General features: G+C 42.8%; 2 protein-coding genes across 2 annotated transcripts in view; both read left to right on the top strand.

The window, feature by feature from the left end:
• The window catches only part of cmtr2 (cap methyltransferase 2), a 228,335-nt gene that overhangs the window by 43,676 nt on the left and 165,917 nt on the right, over window positions 1-18,742 (top strand). The gene's annotated exons all lie outside the window — the stretch shown is intronic.
• Window positions 17,452-18,742, top strand: part of LOC144682291 (hydrocephalus-inducing protein-like) — a 524,265-nt gene continuing 522,974 nt past the window's right edge. The window contains exons 1-2 of the mRNA XM_078544767.1: window positions 17,452-17,593; window positions 18,321-18,389. The gene's annotated coding sequence lies outside the window, so the exon portion shown is untranslated. The remainder of the gene's footprint in view (window positions 17,594-18,320; window positions 18,390-18,742) is intronic.

The following is an 18,742-nucleotide window of genomic DNA, read 5'->3' as shown; positions in this document are numbered from 1 at the left end:
TGGGAATTCTGCGGCAAGTAACTCGCTTCCTGGTCAGCATCTACAAGGCACAAGCCAAGAATGTAATGGAATGCTCTCTAGTTGTCTGGATGAGCGCAGCTCCAACAACACTCAAAAAATTCAATACCTGCTTGATTGGCACCCCACCAACACCTTAAACATTCGCTCCATCCACCAACAGCGCATAGCGGCAGCAGTGTACAAGGTGCACTGCAGCAATCCACAAGGTGCACTGCAACAATCCACGGCTCCTGTTGAGTAGCACCTTCCAAACCCACGACCACTACCACCGAGAAGGACAAGGGCAGCAGATGCATGGGAACACCACCACCTGCAAGTTCCCCTCCAAACCACACATCATCCTCACTTGAAACTGTATCACCTTCCTTAACTGTCATTGGATCAAAAACCTTTAACACCTTTCCCAAAGGCACTGTAGGTGTACCTAACTGCAGGGACTGCAGTGGTTTGAAAAGGCGGCTCACCACCACCTTCTCAAGGGCAATAATAGATGGCCAATAAATGTTGGCCTAGCCAGCGATGCTGACATCCCATGAATTAATAAAGACAACAATGCTTCAGTGACCTCCTTCTTGCAATATTGGACAGAAAACTGGGAGATATTGTGAACATCTGCAGCAGCCTGGAAGGAGCCTGCACATGAATGTTCATGGCTATGGTCACCTTCACAACCACAGGCAACGCCATCCTTGCCTTGCTCTAAGGTTGCAGTTATGGCTTCAGCAAGTGGCAGATTTCAGTAAGGAATGAAGTGGCAACTTCTAACACATTGTTTTTCACTGAGGTTCAGGTAGGAGAATTATTGAACACTTTGCTCCTCCTTCGCCCCTCCTTTTCCCCCCTCTTCCAGCAGCTTGTCTTGTTCTGTGTCATCTTCACCCATTCTCCCTGTCATGCAGTAGGCTAAGGGGTATTCAAACCACTGCACCAAAGTCTGGCAGCAAGTGGCTTGTGCAGAATCCTTGAAGTCAGGAAAAAGTTCTTCAGCACCTGCCATACCACTCCCTGTTGGCAACTTTAAAGAAACCCAGGGCAGAAATTTGCACTGAGTGGGCGGGCACGTGCCCAACCTGCTCAAACGTAAAATGACGCTCGATATTTTGGTCGGCGGGCAGCGTGCCAACTAACAATTAACAGATCTATTAAGCCCATTCAAGTTATAATTGAATTAAATTTTTGGCTGCCCATGCAACCTTATGGTTGTCAGGCAGTCGAAAAGGCCAAGCGGCCTTCGGATTTTTTAGGAAACTTCATCCACGGGTGGGATGAGGTTTCCAACAGCAATTAAAAATTAAATAAATATGTTTTAATTTCATTTATAACATATCACCGCTCATGTGACAGAGTCATGGGACATGTTTTTAACAGTGCTAAATATTTACTTCTGTTTTTTTATATCTTCAGCTCATTGAGGCAGCTCTGTGCCTCAGGGAGCTTTCATTGCACGCGCTCGAGCACATCCGCAAGCCCCCGCATGTATCCTCCTCCCGCCCCACCCCTGCAGTGCTGAGCGTTGCAGCGTGCATTTCACGCTGGCTGGCCATTAATTGGTCAGCATGAATGAAATCGATACCAGGGCCTGATTGCAGACAGCGGTCAGTTTCGCGGCCGCTCCCAGGCCCGCCTGCTGCGCCCACTTGATGAAGTAAAAATCCTGCCCCTAGAAACCACCAAACACTTCTACATCAACACACAAGCAAAATACTGCAGGTGCTAGAAATCTGAAATAAAAACAAAAAGAATGCTGGAAATGCTCAGTAGGTCAGGCAGCATGTGCGAAGAGAAACAAAGTTAATGGGCTGAATTTTTCCCCCGTCGGGGGGGGTTGTGTGGAGGTGGGCGGGAGGGTGCACAAACCCAATCGGTGCCCCCATTCGGGTCCGCACCGCCCATTTACGTGGGCGGGGCAATTAAGCTGTGCGCTCCCTGTGCAGGTGGGGGGGGGAATTCCCTGAGTTGGGGCCTGTGCTTTTCCATGCATGCACGCGAAAGAGCGCAGAAATCTGCCTGAGGCACGGAGGTGCCTCAAGGAGATTAGTTTAAGTTCTGAAAAATTTAATGAAGGAAAAAAATTTTTAAGGACATTTCCCCTCATGTGAAACTGTCACATGAGATGGGACATGTCCATTAATTTTTCCAAGTTTTTAAATTTAATTAATAAACCCTTCTTGAAAATTCTTCCCGCCCGTGGATGAGGTTTCATCAAAAATGCGAAGGCTCTTCGCCTGCCCACCAACCTTAAGGTTGGACGGGCAGCATCCATAACAACTTTAATTACTTTCTTAATGGCCTTAATAGGCCTTTGACAGTTCGGCAGGCATGCAACCGCATTGGCTGCACGCCCACCGAACTTACAATCTAAATGAAGCGCGGTGATGTTGGGACGCCCGCCCGATGTCACCGAGTGTCATTTTATGCGTCGGTGAGTGGGCCCCACCCCCGCTTGCTGACCAGAAAATTCTTCCCAATGTTTCAGGTTGAGGCGACCTTTTGTCTCAACTGAGGAAACAAAGAAATGTAATAACTTTTGAGCCAGTAGAAAGGGGAAGGGGGCAGGAAGAATAAAAGAGAAGATCTGTGATAAGGTGGAGGATAGGAGAGATTCAATGACAAAAGGTTTCATTGTACAAAAGCAAAAGAAAGTGCTAATGGGTAAAGTAACAAAACAAAAGATGTTCAGATGAGGCATGAATGGCTATATGGCAGCTGCCTAAATACAAAATGAAGGGATAAAGAAAGAAACGAGACAAGACTGAACCAGCAAAAAAAAGCATTTGGAACAAGATGGAGGCAGGGGTTACAATCTAAAGTTGCTGAACTCAATGTTGAAGCCAGAAGGCTGTAGAGAAACAAATAGAAAGATGAGGTGCTACTCCTCGAGCTTGAGTTGATCTGTGGAACACTGTAGCAGGCCAAGAACAGAAAGGTCAGAGTGGGAGAAAGGTGGGGAATTAAAATGACAAGAGACAGAAAGATCAGAGACATGTTTGCAGACTTGAGCTAGTAGTTCTTTGCATATGTTTCATCTTCCTTTTAAGTATGGGGTAACATTAACTGTCTGGCCCTCTTGCACCAGACCGTTATCAAATGAATTTTTATACTATCTGTTCCCTAGCTTTTTTAAATATATGTAGATGTAATTCATCCAGACCAGGAGTTTTAGCCTTTCTAAGTTTAACTAGTTTGTCAATTAGCTCCTCTCTTTTTATCTTAAATACCTTGATTTTTCAATGTATTCTTCTAATGTCATGTCCACCATATTAGTCTCTCTGGTAAATACTAAGGCAAAGTAATTGTTCAATATCTCTGCCATTTCACTGTCATTATCTATGTGTTTATCTTGTGCATCCCTTAGTGGCCCTACCCTATCCTGACTTTCCTTTTGTTATTGGTGTGCCTGTACAATACTTCCACTATTTCTTATTATATTTGCTTGATAATTTTATTTTGTGGTTCATCTGTGCTTTCCTAATTTTTTTAACCTCTTTGTATTGCCTTTTGTTAACCTCTCCTTTATTGACTCTGTACTTAGTGTATGCCTTCTTTAGTTCAGAGTATATACTGAATGCAGTCCATGTTTAAATTTATGAATAGATCATGCTTTTACTGGGCACGACACTATTGATCACCTTTCAAATATTTCCCAATGCTGTCTTTCTCCATGGTTAATGGGCTGAATCTTACCTATATCGGGTGGGCTGGGCAGGAGTGGGCGGGGGCAGGCGCAGTGTCGATCGCCGTCCGTGATTGGCTGTGCGCTGCCATTTTATATGGGTGGGCCAATTAAGGCTCGCCCAGCGTAATACGTGTTCCGTAGTGCTCAGCGCTACCTGTGCAGGCTGGGGGAGGAGGGAGAGTCGGGGCCTGCTTGCGAAAGAGTGCAGCAATCTCCCTGAGGCATGGAGCTGCCTCAGGGAGATTAAATTGATAGTGAAACTTTTCAATAAATGATCTAAAAAATTATTTAAACATGTCCCCTCATGTGACAGTGGACATATGAGCTGGGACATGTTTGTCAAGTTTACCAAACTTATTTATTAATTTATAAAACCTTCAGGAAACCTCATCCTGCCTGTGGATTCTTCCCTTATTTGGCTTCTTATGAAGAAAGGAGTCCTGTACACACTGTAGAAACCCCAATCTCTTATCCTTTTTCCCTTCCGCTTTGCATCATTTCATATTTGGGGATAATTGAAATCTCCCATATTTATTATTCTATAACTTTCACTCATTTCAAAAAATATGCTGACATTTTTTTGCTCCACTTCCCTTCCACTATAAAGTGCTCTGTAGGATACCCCTGTATGTATGAATGATTCTTTTTTTTTCATTTTAATCCATATGGATTCTGTTTTTATTTTAATGTTAGTATTCCCTTTTTCTGCTACCATGATGACATCTCTAATTAGTATGGCTACCTCACAACCCTGCTTTCTTCCTCATCCTTCTATGGCTATGTTTCTATGGTGTGCTCATTCTTCAGTGCCAAGCCTGTGGATGAGGTTTCCTGGAAAACATGAAGGCTGCTTGGGCTTTTCACCTGCCCGCCAACCTTAAGGCTGGACAGGCAGCAGTGTTAATGATGTTAATTACTTTCTTAATGGCCTTAATAGGCCTTTGACAGTTTGGCGGGCGCACAGCCGCCTCTGACGCCCGCTTGCCAAACGCAATATTGAAATGACGTGCAATGATGTCGGGACATCATCTTGCGTCATTTTACGCGTCAGTGTGTCGGGCGTGCCCCCGCACGCTGACGGCAATATTCTGGCCAATGTGTTTGTTCCCGTTTATCTTCCTTCATTCCGTTCTCATTCCCTCAAAATGAGTTTTTTTTCCAATCTATTCCTTTGGCCTTTGTTTTATTTACCTCTTTCTCAATCATAATTTTAATCCTTATGATACTGTGATAGATATTGTCTAGATGTTCCCCAACATTTGCTTCTCTTATCTGCTTTGGTTCATTTCCCTTTGCTGGCAGCAATTCTTCCCTTATTTGGCTTCTTATGAAGAAAGGAGTCCTGTACACACTGTAGAAACCCCAATCTCTTATCCTTTTTCCCTTCCGCTTTGCATCATTTCATATTTGGGGATAATTGAAATCTCCCATATTTATTATTCTATAACTTTCACTCATTTTAAAAAATATGCTGACATTTTTTTGCTCCACTTCCCTTCCACTATAAAGTGCTCTGTAGGATACCCCTGTATGTATGAATGATTCTTTTTTTTTCATTTTAATCCATATGGATTCTGTTTTTATTTTAATGTTAGTATTCCCTTTTTCTACTACCATGATGACATCTCTAATTTGTATGGCTACCTCACAACCCTGCTTTCTTCCTCATCCTTCTATGGCTATGTTTCTATGGTGTGCTCATTCTTCAGTGCCAAGCCCAAATGACAGCCCGTCATCTATAAACCTAGACATTGCTTGCTGGCAGATTAACGACAGGGGCACTGCAGGCAAACCTTATCCTGCCCATTCACATGGCTCTCTCCACCAGGAGCCACTTGACAGTGATTGCGAGTGGGAAACTGGTTCACTTTCCCCTCTCTAACCCAATGACACTGTGGCCAATTGCCATTCCAGGTTTGAACAGCAAAATCACCAAAGACTGAGGATTTATCAAATTGGAAATGGCAGTGGCTATGAGATTAGTCAAATTGGAGTGGGGCAGGGGGTGGGGGAAATGGAGGCAGGAAGAAGCTACTGCAGCATCAGGAACACTCAATCTCCTCCTCTGCGTACCTGGGATTTAAATTGCAAACTCTGAAAAATGTTTGGACTGTCCCAAATCCCCACAAAAGCTTGGAGATTTCCTGATGTAACACAGTGGCTGCAGTGTACAGAGAAAAATTAAGTGTGCATTGTTCCCAGTTTATCGTACTCCTGCCTGATCCTTCTTGTGAAACTCAGTAAATCAAAAATCTGCCTCAGCATCACTGTGTTAAATACAGAAGATTGACATCATTGCTGTGAGTGGGCAAAACTGTAGCAGATGGAGCTCACTGTGGGGAAGTGTGAGGTCATCCACTTTTAATATCAGAAAGAGAATTCGGAATATTTTCTTAATGCTGAGAGATGAGGAGATGTGGAGGAATAAAGGATTTAGGTGTCAATGTACAACAGTCACTCAATCTAATGCACAGTTAAAGAGTAATCAAAAAGGCTAACTGAATGTTGGCCTTTATCCCAAGATGGGTTACAATATGAAAGATTATTGCATTAGGCTTTAGTTGTACAGGTTCTTTGTCAGGCCCCAGTGTTGAGTTTTAGATACTGCACCTCAGGAAAGATATATTGGGCTTGGAGAAGGTGCAGCACAGATTCATCAGATAAATTTGGTTGTATTCCCCTGAGTTTAGTAGGTTGAGGAGTGACCCAATTTAGGTACTTAAAATGACAAAACGTTTTGGGAGGGTAGATAAAGAGAAACTATTTCCACTGGCAGCGGATTCCGGAATCATTTTATAATTGGAGCTGGGACAGTTGGGAGTGGAATCAGGAAGCACTATTTCACAAAAATTATGGTGTAAATCACCAAAAGGCTGTGGAGGCTGAGACAATTGAAATTTTCAAGATATAGTTCAATAGGTTCTTATTTAGGTTTGTATATTAAGGGAGCAAAGGCAATTAATAGAATTGTGATGTAGAGCAGCCATGATCTAATGGAATGGTGGAATAGACTCAAGGGGATTAATGGTCTTCTCCAGTTACTATATTTTTATGCTGTATATTCTCACTTACCTCAGACTGAATCGACTTCATATGTAATATGCAATACAATGACTAGTGGTAACTCTCTTTCGCACATGGTGTAGAAAGGTGTGACTGGCTGGCTTAGTGATGTGTTAGAACAACTGTATTAAAAATAAACAGAACAGAAACACACCAAGGAAGAATTGTGATATAATCCTTTCACTTTCTTCCCCCTCAAAAGATCACACATGTTGGGTAAAATCTATGATAGTGCAGATTGTACGTGGGATGTGGAAGAGATGAGTTTGATGAATCAAAGTACATTTTGTAGTGTACTTTCTTGGATTCTAGAAATATACAAAGTGGATATTATTAAAAAGGATAAATGTAAAGGCATTACTCCTTTCCAAGTGTGCACACCTTAGAAGGCCTTAGAGGGAGTGCGGAGGAAAGTCATTAGGATGGTGTCAAGAGATACAGGACTTCAGTTATATAGGGAGACAAGAGAAGCTGCGGATTAATCCTTAGGAGAGAAACACTTAAGAGGAGATTTAATACGGGTGTTCAAAACCATGAAGGATTTTGATAGAGTAAATAAGGAGAAACTGTTCCTAGTGAAAGAAGAGTTGGTAGCCGGAGGACATAGATTTAAGGTAAAAGAACCAGAGGCGAGATTTGGAGAATTCTTTTCATGCACTGAGTTGTTGTGATCAGGAATGCACAGCCCTAAAAAGGTAATGGAAGCTGATTTAGCAAACATTTTCAAGTGAATTAGGTAAATACTTGGAGAAAAATTTGCAGGACGGTGGGGAAAGAGCAGTGGAGTGGAACGATCTGGATAGCTCTTTCTAAGAGTCGGCACAGGCAAGATAGGCCAAATGGTTTCCTTCTGTGCTACATCTTTCTTTGATTTTATGTAAACACAACAAAATAAAATCCTAATCTGCTTTAAGCACCTCATTGACTCACAAAGTCAATATTGCACATTTGGCCCATTGAGTCCATACCAACTATCTGTAGAGCAATCCAGACAGTCCGATTCCCCAACTCTATCCCCGGAGCCTGCAAATTTATTTCCCTCATGTGCCAATCATTGATTGTCTCTGCTTCAACCTCCCTTGTAGGCATTCAGTTCCATGTCTTTATCACTTGCAACGTAAAAAAAGTTCTTCATTTCATCTCTCCTGCATATCTTGTCCAAACCTTAAAGCATGTCCCCTAGTCTTTGTACCATCAGCTAATAGGAATAGCTTTTCTATGTCTACCTTATCTAAACCTTCTATAATCTTGTACACCTCTTTCAATCTCTCCTCAATCTCATTTGCTCCAAAGGGAAGAACCCCAACTTCTCCAACATAACCTTGTGGACAAAATTCCTTATCCCTGGAATCATTTTCGTAAATCTCCTCTGCATGCACCCTTTCAAGGACCCTCATATCCTTCCTAAAGCATGGTGACCAGAACTTGACACAATACTCTAGTTGTGGCCCATTTTTAGTATACAATACCTTTATTTGTGCAGCCCAAGCATGCAAATGCTTTTTAAATTGCTCTCTCAAAATGTGCTGCCATCTTCGAAGATCTTTGCACATGGACTCCCAACACCCTCTGTCCTTTCACACTCTTTAGAGTTGTGCCATTAAGTCTGTATTGCCTCTTTCTATCCCTTCTGCCAAAATGCATCACATTTCTCAGTATTAAATTCCATCTAACACTTGTCAGCCCGTTCTATTAGGCTATCAATGTCCTGTTGCAGTCGACTGGTATTGTCTTCACTGTTTGCCACACCTCCAAGTTTACTATCATCAGCAAATTTTGAAATTCTCCTTTGTATTCAAAGATCCAAGTCATTTATATATATCAAAAAAAGCAGTGGTCTGAGAACTGACCTTTGGGAAACCCTGAGGTCTATCATCCTCCAGAAAAACAATCATTTACCATGACTTACTGTTTTCTGTCCACAAGCCAATTTTTTTGTCCAAGCTGACACTGACCCTCCTATTCCATGAGCCCTCAACTTTGTTAACCAGCCTTTTATGTAGTGCTTTATCAAACAATTTAAAAAAAAATTCATACAGTGCATTCCCTTCATTAGCATTCTGTTACTTCATCAAAACATTCAATTAGTCAAGCAAAATCTGCCTTGTTAAAATCCGTGCTGGCTCTCTTTAATTCATTCAAAGCTCTTTAAGAGCCTGTTGATTTTTTTCCCTGATTTTCATTTCTAAAAACTTACCTACCACTGATGTTAAACTGACTGGACTGTAGTTACGAGGAATGTCCTTATACCCTTTCTTGAACAAGAGTGTCACATTTGCAACTGTTCAATCCCCTGGCACCTCTCCCTTATCTAGGGAAGATTGAAAGACTATGGAAAGCCCTTCTGTTATCTCCACCCCCAACTTCCTTTAGAAACCGGGAAGGTAAGCCACTCGAAGCACAGCCAACCTTTCCAGTATATCCTGCCGATCAGTTCGTTAGCTCTACCATATCTGCTTCTACCGATATTTTGTCATCATCCTCTTTCTTAGTAAACACTGATAAAAATAATTTATTAATTATTCTAGCCTTGCCCTGTGCCTCTAAATATATCACCCTCTTTGTCCCTTGTAGGACCCACCCATCTCTTACTACCTGCTTACTGTTTGCATGCCAGTAGAAGATTTTTGGCTTCCCTTTTCTGTTAGCCATTCTATTCTAACATTCTTGTTGATAACCTTAAGATACGGTGATCACTCTTACCCAAGTGATTCCCCACAAACACTTGGTCCACATGGCCCACCACATTATCAGATTCAGCAATGTCTTCTTCCTATTTGGATTGAGAACATACTGGTCAAGGAAGCTCTCCTGAACATAATTCAGAAATTCCTCCCTCTACTTTTCCTTTACTCTAACATTATCCCAATCAACATCTGGGAAATTAAAGTTTCCTCTATAATTCTTGCACATCTCTGTGATTGACCTGCAGATTTGGTGCACTATCTCACTCTCAATATTTGGAGAACACCCATTGGAAAAATCACAGGCAGGTCTTCCAAAACATTTATTTCAATGGATGGGAAACTTTGATCAGTTTGCATGATTTACTGCAAAGAAAGAAAATCCAACTTCCAAAATCTTATTTTAAAAATAGAAGTGTTCTCTCCCACTCCCAATTATCTCTGCATCTTAAATGTAAAGAATTAATTAGTCATTAAGATCTTTGATGAATTTTAATTACTATATAGCTGAGAAAGCATGGAAGTGCCAAAGTTGTTAAGATCAGTGAATTGTTGGAATTCGAGATCTATGATCAAAAAATGCCATTGAAATGCAAAGAGCTTTGTTCATTATTGAGAGAGGTACATCAAAGTAGTCCACATGTGTAATAAGGGTTGTCAATTCTGTTTGGAACTATTCCTGGAGGTTTCAACACATGTCCTCCTGTATCCAACTGCTGACAATTTTTCTGCCATCTACAATAGCTTAGTGTCATGAAGAGATATTAATGCCTATAATGTCATTGGAAATTATTTTAAAAATGGAATTGTAATGGGGTCTGTGTCTATGGCCTGAATTTTTCAATTGGCGGGCAGGCTCGGCGGGAGCAGGCGGGGGCGGTCGTTGAGCCGACTGCTGCCTGCAATCGGCTCCGCGCCGCCATTTTACACGGGTGGGCCAGTTAAGGCTTGCCCAGGGTAAGATGTGAGCCATAACGCTCAGTGCTAACTGTGCGGGCGGGGGAGGAGGCAGATTCGGGGCTAGCACTCTTCTGCGTGTGCGCAGGGAGATTGAAGGGCTTTTGAAATTATTAAATAAATGGAGTAAAAATTTAATTAAACATGTCCCCTCATGTCACATGAGATGGGACGTTTTGACATTTTGGAAAATTTATTTATTTAATTAATAAAAGCTTTAGGAAACCTCATCCCACTCGTGATTGAGCCTTCCTAAAAAACATGAAGGCCGCTTGGCCTTTTCGCCTGCCCGCCAACCATAAGGTTGGACGGCAGCGTTAACAATTACATTAGTTGCTTCCTTAATGGCCTTAATAGGCTGTTTAAATATAGGCGGGTGCGCAGCTGACTCCAGCACGCACCCGCCGATAATTGAAAGGCCTATTAAGGCCATTAATGTGCTACTTAGTCCAGGCTATTCTGGATTTGGTTTTGTGTAATGAGATGGGATTAATTAATGATCTCAAAGGAAAGGATCCTCTCGGGAAGAGTGATCATAGCATGATAGAATTTCAAGTTCAGTTTGAGAGCGAGAAACTTGAGTCCCACACTAGTGTTCTGGAGTTAAACAAAGGTAACTACATAGGTATGAGGGCAGATTTGGCCCTAGTGGACTGGGCAGGAAGACTACAAGGTAGGACAGTTGATGAGCAGTGGCAGATATTTAAGAAGATATTCAATTCCTCCCAAGTAAAATATATCCCATTGAGGAAGAAAGATGGTAAGAGAGGGAAAAAACATCCATGGCTAAGCAAGGAAGTTAAAGATAACTTAAAGGCAAAAACTAAGGCATACCAAATTTCAAAGGTCAGTGGCAGGCTGGAAGATTGGGGAACTTTTAAAGATCAACATAGGGTTACTAAAAAAATAATAAAAAGAGCAAAGGTAAATTATGAAAGAAAACTAGTGCAAAATGTAAAAACTGATAGCAAAAGCTTCGACAAGTATATAAAAGGAAAGAGAGTAGCTAAAGTGAATGTTGGTCCTTTGGAGGACGAGACTGGGGAGTTAATAGTTAATAACTGCAGAAATGGCAAAGAAGCTTAATCAATATTTTGCCTCAGTTTTCACAGTGGAGGACACTAGTGCCACCCCAATAGTAACAGGTAGTGCAGAGGATATAGAGAAGGAGGAACTTAGAACAATCACCATCACTAGAGAAAAAGTACTGAACAAACTATTGGGATTAAAGGGTGACAAGTCCTTGGCCTTCATCCCAGAGTCTTAAAGGAAGTGGCAGCAGAGATAGTGGATGCATTGGCTATAATATTCCAAAATTCCCTGGATTCTGGAAAGGTTCCAGTGGATTGGAAAAATGCTAATATAACACCCTTATTCAAAAAACAGGAGGAAGCAGAAAGTAGGAAACTATAGACCAGTTAGTTTAATGTCTGTCATTGGGAAATTGTTGGAATCCATTATTAAGGAAGTAGTAAAGGGGCATTTGGAAAGTCAAAATGCAATCCATCAGATTCAGCATAGTTTTATGAAGAGTAATTCGTGTTTGACTAATTTGTTAGAGTTCTTTGAAGATGTGATAAGCAAAGTGGATAATGGGGATCCTGCAGATGTAGTATATCTGGACTTCCAGAAGGCCTTTGATAAGGTGCCGCACAAAAGATTAATACACAAGAAAAGATCACATGGAGTTAGGGGTAATATGTTAGCTTGGATAGAGGATTGGCTAACCAACAGAAAGCAGAGAGTCGGGATAAATGGGTCTTTTTCTGGATGGCAAACTGTAACTAGTAGGGTGCCACAGGGTTCTGTCCTTGGGCCCCAACTATTTACAATCTATAGTAATGACTTGGATTCAGGGATGGAAGGTACTATAGCTAAATTTGCAGATGACACCAAAATAGGTGGGAAAGTAAGTTGCAATGAAGAAATAAGAAATTTACAAATGGATATGGACAGGTTAGGTGAATGGGCCAAAATTTGGCAGATGGAGTTTAACGTGGATAAGTGTGAGGTTATCCATTTTGCTGGGAAGAATAAAAAGGCGATTTATTATTTAAATTGAGGGAAACTTCAGAATGCTTCAGTGCAGAGGGACGTGGGTGTCCTCGTGCATGAATCGCTGAAAGCTAGTAGGCAGGTACAGCAAGTAATAAGGAAGGCAGATGAAATTATGGCATTTATTGCTAAAGGAATAGAGTATAAAAATAGGGAAGTGTTGTTGGAACTGTACAAGGCATTGGTGAGACTGCACCTGGAGTACTGTGCACAGTTTTGGTCCCCTTACTTGAGGAAGGATGTAGTTGCACTGGAGGAGGTTCACTAAATTGATTCCAGAGATGTGGGGCTTGTCTTATGAGGAGAGATTGAGCAGTTTAGGTCTATACTCGCTAGAGTTAAAAGGATGAGAGGAGATCTAATTGAGGTATGTAAGATGCTAAAGGGGATAGACAAAGTAGACGTGGAGTGGATGTTTCCTCTCCTGGGGCATTCTAGAATGAGAGGCCATAGTTTTAGGCTAAGGGGTGGTAGATTTAAATAAAAGATGAGGAGGAATTACTTTTCTCAAAAGGTCGTGAATCTGTGGAATTCAATGCCTCAGAGTGCAGTGGATGCCGGGACGCTGAATAAATTTAAGGAGGAGATAGACAGATTTTTAATTAGTAATGGGTTGAAAGGTTATGGGGAGAGGGTGGGAAATTGGAGTTGAGGCCGAAATGAGATCAGCCATGATCGTAATGAATGGCGAGGCAGGTTTGAGGGGCTGAATTGCCTACTCCTGCTCCTAGTTCTTATGTTCTTATGTTCTTAACTCCAAATTTATGCTGCCCGTCCAACCTGATGGTTGGCGGGCAGGCGAAAACGCTAAGCGGCCTTTACGTTTTTTAGGAAACCTGATCCACGAGCGGGATGAGGTTTCCTAAAGCTAATACTGATTATGTTAAGAACTTTATTTTGAAAATAAAAACATGTCCCATCTCATGTGACACAGTCACATGAGGAGACATGTTTCATTAAATTTTTAATGTTTTTAATAATTCCTTTAAAAAGCGCTTCAATCTCCCTGAGGCAGCTCCGTGCCTCAGGGAGATTGAAGCGCTCTTTCGCGCGCATGCACGAAAGAGTGTTGGACTCGACTCTCCCTCACCCCCCCGGCACGCACAGGTAAGCGCTACCGCTTGCGATCCACGCTGGGTGAGCCTTAATTGGCCCACCCATGTGAAATTGCAGTGCCAAGCCGAACGCGGGCGGCGGTGAGCTCCACGACCACCCTTGCCCGCTCCCGCCGAGCCCGCCCGACCAATGTAAAATCCTGGCCCATGTTGAGTTCGTCTAATCCCGCTGATCTTTTCAAAGTGTCCTGTTATCACATCCTTTATAATATGCTCTCACATTTTCCCTACTACTGATGTTAGGCTTACCTGTCCGTAATTCCGTTTTCTGCCTCCCTCCTTTTTTAAATAGTGGGGTTACATTTGCCACCCTTCAATCTGCTGGGACTGTTCCAGGATTTACAGAATTTTGGAAGATGACAGCCAACACATCCACTATTTCCATGGCCACCTCCTTATGTACCATGGGATGTCGATTATCAGGCCCTGGGGACTTATCTGCTTTTAGTCCCATTAATTTCTCCAGCACTATTGTTTTAGGAATACTAATTTCCTTCAATTCCTCCTTCTCACTGACCCTTGGTTCCCTAGCATTTCTGACGAGCTATTTGTGTCTTCCTCTGTGAAGACAGAACTAAGGTAGCTGTTTAATTGCTCTGCCATTTCCTTGTTCTTTATTATAAATTCTCCAGTTTCGGACTGTAAGAGACCTAGATTTGTCTCCACTATTCTTTTTCTTTTCACAAACTTATAGAAACTTTCACAGTCACCTTTTATGTTCCTTGCAAGTTTACTCCACATGCTCTATTTTTCCCCTCTTAACCAACCTCTTGGTCCCCCTTTGCTGAATTCTAAACTGTTCCCAATCTTCAGGCTTGCTACTTCTTCTAGCAACTTTATATGACTCCTCAACAAAAACAGTATTACCTGGAAAAACTCAGCAGGTCTGGCAGCATCGGCGGAGAAGAAAAGAGTTGACGTTTCAAGTCCTCATGACCCTTCAACAGAACTGAGTAATGTTAGGAGAGGGGTGAAATATAAGCTGGTTTAAGGTGGCGGGGGGTGGGGGGCTGGGGGGAGAGAAGTTGTGGGGAGGCGGTGGTTGTAGGGACAAGCAAGCAGTGATAGGAGCAGATAATCAAAAGATGTCACAGACAAAGGAACAAAGAGGTGTTGAAGGTGGTGATATTATCTAAGAGAATGTGCTAATTAAGAATGGATGGCAGGACACTCAAGGTACAGCTCTAGTGGGGGTGGGATGGAAAGATTGACAGGGCATTACAGGTATAGATTTAAAAATAATGGATATAGGTGGGAAAAGAAAAATCTATATAAATTATTGGAAAAAACAAAAGGGAGGGGGAAGAAACGGAAAGGGGGTGGGGATGGAGGAGGGAGTTCAAGATCTAAAGTTGTTGAATTCAATATTCAGTCCGGAAGGCTGTAAAGTGCCTAGTTGGAAGATGAGGTGCTGTTCCTCCAGTTTGCGTTAGGCTTCACTGGAACAATGTAGCAAGCCAAGGACAGACGAGAGGTGTTGAAGGTGGTGATATTATCTAAGAGAATATGCTAATTAAGAATGGATGGCAGGACATTCAAGGTACCTCATTATATGACTCCTCTTTGGATCTAATACTATCTTTAATTTCTTTTGTTAGGCATGGTTGAACTGCGTTTCCTGTTGTGTTTTTGTGCCAGAAAGGAATATATAAATGTTAGAACCATAGAAAAGTTATGGTGCAGAAAGAGGATATTCAGCCTTTCATATCTGTACTGGCCAAAAAGAGAAAAAAAGAAACTAGCCGCTCATTTTAATCCCACTTTCCAGCACCTGGTCTGTAGCCTTTTAGGTTATAGCACTTAACTTGCAGATCCAGGTACCTTTTAAATGATAAAAGCAAAATACTGCGGATGCTGGAAATCTGAAACAAAAACAAAAATAGCTGGAAATACTCAGCAGGCCTGACAGCATCTGCGGAGAGGAATGCAGTTAACATTTTGAGTCCATATGTTTCTTCATCAGAACTCTTCTGATGAAGAGTCATACGGACTCGAAATATTAACTGTATTCCTCTCCGCAGATGCTGTCAGACCTGCTGAGTGTTTCCAGCTATTTTTGTTTTTGTATCTTTTAAATGAGTTGAGCATTTCAGCCTCAACCACCAACATAGGCAGTGAATTCCAGACGCTCACCACCCTCTGGGTGAAAAATGTTTTCCTCATATGCCCTCTAATCCTTCTATCAATCACCTTAAATCTCTACTCCCTGGTAATTGACCCCTCAGCTAGGGAAAATATCTTTCCTGTCTACTCTATCTAGACCCATCATAATTTTGTACACCTCAATTAGGCCACCCCTTAGCTTCCTCTTTCTAAGGAAAACAACCCTAGCCTATCCAATCTCTCCTCAAAGCTGCAATTTTCAAGGTCTTGGCAACCTTCTTGTAAATCTCCTCTACACTCTCACCAGAGCAATTATGTCCTTCCTGTGATGTGGTGACTAGAACTGTACACAAAATTCCAGCTGTGGCCTACCCAGCTTTTTATACAGTTCCATCATTACATCCCTGCTTTTGTATTCAATACCTTGCCCAATAAAGTAAAGCATTCCATATGCTTTCTTGACCCCCTTGTCCACCTGTCCTGCCACCTTCAAGGACCTGCGGACATGCACTTCAAGGTCTCTCACTTCCTCAACCCCTCTCAATAGCTTTCCATTTATTCAGTATTCCTTTGCTTTGTTTGCCCTCTCCAAATGCATTACCTCAAACTTTTCTGTATTGAATTCCATTTGCCACTTCTCCGCCCACTCAACCAAACCATTGATATAATTCTGGAGTTGACAGCTATCCTCTTCACTATCAACTACACAGCCAATTTTTGTATGATCTGCAAATTTCCCAATCACGCCTCTCAAAGTTGTCTAAGTTATTATTTTTTACAACAAACAGCAAGGTCGCCATCCTTGAGCCCTGTGGAACAACATTGGAAACCATTTTCCATTTGCAAAAACATCAATCGACCATGTTTCCTGACATTGAACCAATTTTGGATCCAAACTGCCACCTTCCCCTGTATTTCATGCAATGCATACATTTGTTCCTTAAATATTGGCCATTGCCTGTCCACCGTTGTGCCTTTTAATGAAGTTGCCCAATATATCTAAGCCAACTCATGCCTCATATCTTTGTAGTTTCCTTTGTTTAGATTTAGGACCCTAATTTCAGATTGGACTACTTCACTTTCCATCCTCATGAAGAATTCTATCATGTTATGGGGATTTATCTTTAATTACTCGAGAGTCCAGGATAATACAGGAGGGTTTCCTACCTTTGGAAAGGGTGCCAGATATTCCAAAATAGACTTTCCAATCTGGGATTGTCTTGGAGTCTCCAAAATTTCAAGATTAATCTCCATGAGCTACCCAAGGATCAGAGGGACAAGAGGCACCAGTGTTTGAAAAAAAAATTTGAACGATTTTGTTACCTAGTTATAAAAATATTGGTGAGGGGAGGCAAAAGATCTTGAGTCACAGTGAAGAGTCATCCAATTGAGGAATGAAGAGTTTGTGCTCTGTCCCATTGGTGATTGACATGTTGGGTGACCAATGGGAGGATGATGGGGCGGGACGGTGACGGGCAGAGGGTCACGTTTGTCCAATCAGGGCTGGTAGTTCTAACTGGAGCAGATTGAAAGTTAAAATGCAGGCAGAGACTCACTGAGAGAGTCCCGCAACACCATGAGGGGAATGGCAGCCACTGAGTCCTCAGGAAGTCAAACTGCCCGGACACAGGGCCGAAAATCGCGGCCGGCCGCTTGCCCCATTGCCGTGGTGACTGGTCACGTGCCCCAAGCCTGACCAATGCCGCGGCCCGATACTGGCGGGTGGAGGCGCTGGGCCACTCAGTGTTGTCATGGTGACGGCAAACAGCGGCGGCGGCGGCGGTGGAGAGAGCGCTGAGAGAAACATTCCCAAACTCCAAATCAGTGGCTGCTCCAACCTCCCTCCCGGCTTTGTTTAATCTCCTGAGGTTGTGCCTGTCACCAGGGGGATGCTGGCCTCTGGCTGATGATGAGAAAAGGTAACCCCCAGCTCATCTATTTTCGTCTTTCACAGGATGTGGGTATCACTGGCTATGCCAGCATTTATTGCCCATTCCTAATTGCCCTTGAGAGGGTGGTGTAGGTACATCCAAAATGCTATTTGGGTTGGGGGGCAGGAGGGACTTCCAGGATTTTGACCCAGCGACAGTGAAGGAACAGTGATATTGTTCCAAATCAAGATGGTGAGTGACCTGCAGGCGAACTTCCAGGTGGTGGTGTTCCCATCTATCTGCTGCCCTTGTCCTTCTAGGTGGTAGTGGTTGTGAGTTTGGAAGGTGCTGTCGAAGGAGCCTTGGTGAGTCCCTGCAATGCATCTTATAGATGCCACTGTGCATTGGTGGTGGAGGGAGTGAATGTTGAAGGTGGTGGACAGGGTGCCAATCAAGAGTTCTGCTTTGTCCTGGACAGTGTCAAGCTTCTTGAGTGTTGTGGGAGCTGCACTCATCCAGGCAAGTGGAGAGTATTCCATCACACTCCTGACTTGAGATTTGCAGATGGTGGACAGACTTTGGGGAGTCAGGAGGTGAGTTACTCTCCACAGAATTCCCAGCCTCTGACCTGCTCTTGTGGCCACAGTATTTACATGGCTGGTCCATTTGACTTTCTGGTCAATGGTAACCCTGAGGATTTTGATCTGTGACCTCACATTATAAATGATCAATGCTCCTAACTTTATCCATGTATCAATGTTTTTCTTTCCCAAAGGGACCGGCTGAGTGCAAGCAGATGTGGGATTTGCTGTATTGGGCTTGGCAGTCAGAGTGAAGTGAACAGGTGAGTTCTAAAGCTGGAGCCCCTGAACTGGAGCAGAGGAAGACTGTAAGGTATTATGTCAAGAGTGAGATGCAGGTTCAATGCTGACTATTCTCAGCTGACACCAAGTGAGCAGGAACGGATTTTCACCTTAGAGACAGGTAGCTCACGTATCTGCCTCGGGAGAAAGTGCCCCCCCCCCCTTCCCACACCTGATGCAGATCTGAGGCGGTCACAGGGGCTGCCGAGTGCAGAAGTGGGCTAGTTAAAAGGCCTACCTCTGTTTCTGGGGCTTCATCCCAGTTGTTTTATTAAATAATAAGCTCTCTAGCTCTCAACCCTCACACCACATCACTCCCTCCCTTTCCCATGCC

This window comes from Cetorhinus maximus, chromosome 6 (genome assembly GCF_964194155.1).
Source record: "Cetorhinus maximus chromosome 6, sCetMax3.hap1.1, whole genome shotgun sequence".
Lineage (NCBI taxonomy): Eukaryota > Metazoa > Chordata > Chondrichthyes > Lamniformes > Cetorhinidae > Cetorhinus > Cetorhinus maximus.
The sequence above is the reverse complement of the archived record's forward strand: the minus strand, read 5'-3'. Positions and strand labels throughout refer to the sequence as shown.